The sequence below is a fragment of the Cebus imitator genome, unplaced genomic scaffold, assembly GCF_001604975.1.
Source record: "Cebus imitator isolate Cc_AM_T3 unplaced genomic scaffold, Cebus_imitator-1.0 Scaffold108, whole genome shotgun sequence".
In the NCBI taxonomy this organism is placed as follows: domain Eukaryota; kingdom Metazoa; phylum Chordata; class Mammalia; order Primates; family Cebidae; genus Cebus; species Cebus imitator.
In genome coordinates this window covers 6,104,907-6,110,033 of record NW_016107423.1, presented here as the reverse complement: position 1 = coordinate 6,110,033, position 5,127 = coordinate 6,104,907, and the positions used below count along the sequence as shown (strand labels likewise).

The 5,127-nt window shown below is 36.5% G+C and overlaps 1 pseudogene; it reads left to right on the top strand.

The window, feature by feature from the left end:
* Positions 1 to 1,575: 1,575 nt before the first annotated feature.
* Positions 1,576 to 3,197, top strand: LOC108310844 (annotated as a pseudogene).
* The last annotated feature ends 1,930 nt before the right edge of the window (positions 3,198 to 5,127 follow it).

The window sequence follows — 5,127 nt, the reverse complement described above, 5'->3', positions numbered from 1 at the left end:
CAGGTTTAAACAATATAATCTGAACTCCTCTAGTTGCACAGAATTTAAAATTCACAATGCTCCAGAGCCAATTAATTACATATAAATTGTATTTTTCTTTGTGTGCAACTCAATAGATAATTAGACTTAATTGGTTTGTGAATAAGAGTTGCATGTCAGAGAATAGAAGTTGCTATTATATAAAATTAAGAGTTTAAAAAGGTTTCAAAAATAATTTTAAAACAATATTTGACTTATAAAATTTCCTAATAAGCCAGAAAATTTTGTCCACATTTAATAATAATACACAGCTGCTCTTTATTTCTTTCAAATACTTTCAGGCTGGAAAAAGACATCTATATAATGTAAATACATTCTCTTAACTTCTCTCTCCCACCCCTCTGCCCAGACAAAACAGTATATTGACTGTATATAATCAATTTTATCAATATTTCTCATTTAATTTTTAGTTTACTAGAATTATTTATGTTCTTTAGGCTGTTCAGGCTTTATCTTCTGCTGTTTTCTAGATCTACAGACAAGTTTTCTTTAGATGTTTTAAGAGTTTGTGACACCTTACAGTCAATTTCAGATAAGTTGGGTCTCTTGCATTCATGCAATATTAAGGTTTAGTTTTTCTGCTTCAGAGCAGTACTGTGAACTAACCACTATTTATCCTTAAAGTGCTCACCTGCAGCTCACCTTTAGCTTTAGCTGCTAATTTGGTAGTGCATGATGAGGGTGAAGTAGAATGGAAAGTACTTATTTTCACGGGTAAAAAAAAGATGACAAACATCTAATATATTTTGGACCTTGAATTAAACTGTTCAACCTGAATTAGAAAAAGGAAGCAACCTCATTATACAATTAATATTTTCCCTCAAATTGCCAGTTATTATAGCAAATGCATCTTTCCCATTGAAGCTTTTCACATGCAAGGTTGAACAGGGTAATAACTGTCCCATTATCCCATTGTCTTTATAAAATATATGCAGCCTGCTACCTAGGAAACTTGAGTGTAGGAGGAGCTGTTCTGAGAGACTGCACATGGCTCCAGTTGCCAAGGAAACTCATGCCTTTTTTCCCTGTAGATGCACAGAGCAGTTCCTTATTAGGATTGGGGTAACAGTCTTCTTAAAGGAAAAGCTGAGTGGAGAAGGTAGTAAATCCTTTCCTGCATATGATATGAATTGTAAACTCTGTGTAAGCTGTGTTGAATTGTTTTTAGCAAGTAGGCTTCAGTGATAAAAGTAAAAACTAAAACTTGTGGATTATCACATATTGTTTTATCTGACAATTGAAAACATTAGAAAATGCAAAAAGTTGATGTTAAATGAAAAATATACCATTTGTTTATAAAGAAAAAATTGATTTTCAGACTAATAAATGACATATACTGACAATGTATGGTATGTATCCAAATTTATTTAATCTACACTTTTAGAATGACTCTACATAAAATATGTTTTCCTAAAATACTTTAATATCTAGCAATTCTAACTAATCATTTAAATTAATTCTCTTCATATCACTCTGTTATTATTGTGTGCTAAAAATCACCAATTTCTCCTCACTGACCGCTACTGCTCTCTAGAAATGTTTCCATTACTCACAGTCTTTCACTAGCTGAGACCGGTGTCCAGGGTGCCGGCTCCTCATCTCACTTTGGCTTATGCTAAAGATGTAAAATTTGGTGCAGATGCCTAAGCCTTAATGCTGCAAGATATAGACCTTTTAGCCAATGCTTTAGCTGTTACAATAGGGCCAAAGGGAAGAGCAGTGACTATTGAACAGAGCTGTGAAAGTCCCAAAGTAACAAAAGATGGTGTGACTGTTGAAAAGTCTATTGACTCCAAGGATAAATATAAAAATATTGGAGTTAAACTCATTCAAGATGTTGCCAATAACACAAGTGAAGAGGCTGGGGATGATACTAGTACTGCTACTGTTCTGGGATGCTCTATTGCCAAGGAAGACTTCAAAAAGATGAGCAAAGGTGCTAATCTATTGGAAATGGGGAGAAGTGTGATGTTAGCTGTTGATGCTGTAATTGCTGAAGTTAAAAGACAGCCTAAACCTGTAACTACCCCTGACGAAGTTGGCCAGGTTGCTACAATTTCCACAAATGGAGACAGACAGAGGAAAGGCTGCCATCACAGTAAAGGATGGAAAAAACACTAAATGATGAATTAGACATAATTGAAGGCATGAAGTTTGATCGAGGATATATTTCTCCATACTTTATTGTCAGGAGGCTAGAAATGTGAATTCCAGGATGCCTATGTTCTAATGAGTGAATAGAAAATTTCTAGTGTCCTGTCCATTGTACCTGCTCTTAAAGTTGCCAATGCTCATCATAAACCTTTGGGCATAATTGCTAAAGATATTGATGGAGAAGCTCTAAGTACATTCATTTTGAATAGGCTAAAAGTTGGTCTTCAGGCTATAGCAAAGCTCCAGGGTTTGGTGACAATGGAAACAGCTTAAAGATATGGCTATTGCTACTGGTGGTACCATGGAAAAGAGGGCTTGACCCTAAATCTTAAAGCTGTGCAGCCTCATGACTTAGGTAAAGTTGGAGAAGTCATTGTGATCAAAGATGATGCCATGCTCTTAAAAGGAAAAGGTGACAAGGCTGAAATTGAAATAATGGCATTCAAGAAATCATGGAGAAGTTGGATAACACAATTAGTGAATATGAAAAGAAAAAGCTGTTAGAATGGCTACAGAACCTTTCAGATGAGTAGCTGTGCTGAAGGTTGGTGGGACAAGTGATGTCAAAGCAAATGAAAAGGAAAACAGAGTTACAGATGCCTTAATGAGCAACCGCTGCTCTTGAAGAAGGCATTGTTCTGGGAGGGCTGTGCCCTGCTTCAGTACATTCCAGCCTTGTACTCACTGACTCCAGCTAGTGAAGAGCAAAACCTTGGTATAGAAATTAGAATATTCAAAATTGCTGCAGTGGCAATTGCTAAAAATGCAGGTGTTGAAGGATGCTTTATAGTTGCGAAAATTATGCAAAGTTCCACAGAAGTTGGTTATGATGCCATGATCAGAGATTTTGTGAATATGGTGGAAAAATAAATCATTGACCCAACAAAGCTTGTGAAAACCGCTTTATTGGCTGCTTCCGGGGTGGCCTCTCTGTAACTACAGCAGAAATTTTAGTCATAAAAATTCCCAAAGAAGAGAAGCACCCTGGAATGGGTGAAATGTAAAGAATGGGAAGTGGCATGTTCTAATTCCTAGAATAGTGCTTTACCTATATTAATGAACTGTGACAGGAAGCTCAAGGCAGTCTCAGAGAAGTTAGCTGGAGAACATGACTGAAGAAAAGGCTGACTGATATTTAATAAATCACTGTAACCATCAGTTACTCATTTCAGTTGACAAAACATATAATCGTTTACCACAGTCATTGTACAGACCTACAGATAATTTATTTTGTATTTTTGAATAAAAAGATATTTGTACATCTCTGATATTGGGTGCAAAGCCTTGTACCAATATACTGCTTTCAACTTAAATCCCTAAGGCATTTTTACCACTATTCTGTTAAAATTTTAGTGCTTGCCATGACCAGATGAGAAGTTAAGCAGCCATCCTGTGGAGAGTAAAAATAATTGTGTACAAAGTAGAGAAATATTTAATTACGTGGCAACCTTTGTATAATAAAAATTATTTTAAAGTTAAAAATCACCTATTTCATATTCTAACAGTCCATTTTTTTGTGCTTTTGAAATTAAGATTCTCTAAAGTCTCAAGTTCTCCTTGAAGAGGTCCTTTGCATCCCTTGTGAGTTGTATTCCTAGGTATTTTATTCTCTTTGTAGCAACTGTGAATGGGAATTCACTCATGATTTGACTCTCTGTCTGTTACTGGTATATAGGAATGCTTGTGATTTTTGCACATTGATTTTGTATCCTGAGACTTGGCTGAAGTTGCTTAACAGCTTAAGGGGATTTTGGGATGAGACAATGGGGTTTTCTAAATATACGATCATGTCGTCTGCAAATAGAGATAATTGACTTCCTCCTTTCCTCACTGAATACCTTTACTTCTTTTTCTTGCCTGATTGCCTTGGCAAGAACTTCCAGTACTATGTTGAATGGAGTGGTGAAAGTGGGCATCCTTGTCTTGTACCAGTTTTCGAAGGGAATGCTTCAGTTTTGTCCCATTCAGTTTGATATTGGCTGTGAGTCTGTCATAAATAGCTGCTATTATTTTGAGATACGTTCCATTGATACCTAGCTTATTGAGAGTTTTTAGCATTAAGGGCTGTTGAATTTTGTTGAAGGCCTTCTCTGTATTTGTTGAGATAATCATGTGGTTTTTGTCTTTGGTTTTGTTTATGTGATGGATTACATTTATAGATTTGTATATGTTGAACGAGGCTTGCATCCCAGGGATGAAGCCAACTTGATCATGATTAGAATGGTGATCATTAAAAAATCAGGAGTCAACAGATGCTGAAGAGGATGTGGAGAAATAGGGCCACTTTTATACTGTTTGTGTCAGTGTAAATTAGTTCATCCATTGTGGAAGACAGTGTGGCAATTCCTCAAGAATCTAGAAATAGAAATACCATTTGACCCAGCAATCCCATTATTGGGTATATACCCAAAGGATTATAAATCATTCTATTATAAAGACACGTGTACATGTATGTTTATTGCGGCACTATTCACAATAGCAAAGACTTGGAACCAACCCAAATGCCTGTCAATGATAAACTGGATAAAGAAAACGTGTCACATATACACTATGGAATGCTATGCAGCCATAAAAAAGAATGAGTTCATGTCCTTCACGGGGACATGGATAAAGCTGGAAACCATCATTCTCAGCAAACTGACACAAGAACAGAAAACCAAACACTGCATGTTCTCACTCATAATTGAGTGTTGAACAATGAGAACACATGGATGCAGGGAGGGGAACATCATACACTGGGGCCTGTGCGGGGATAGGGGCCAGGGGAGGGATAGCACGGGGTGAGCGGATAAGGGAGGGATAGCATTAGGAGAAATACCTAATGTAGATGACTGGGTGATGGATGCAGCAAACCACCATGACATATGTATACATATGTAACAAACCTGTACATTCTGCACATGTACCCCAGAACTTAAAGTATAATTAAAAAGT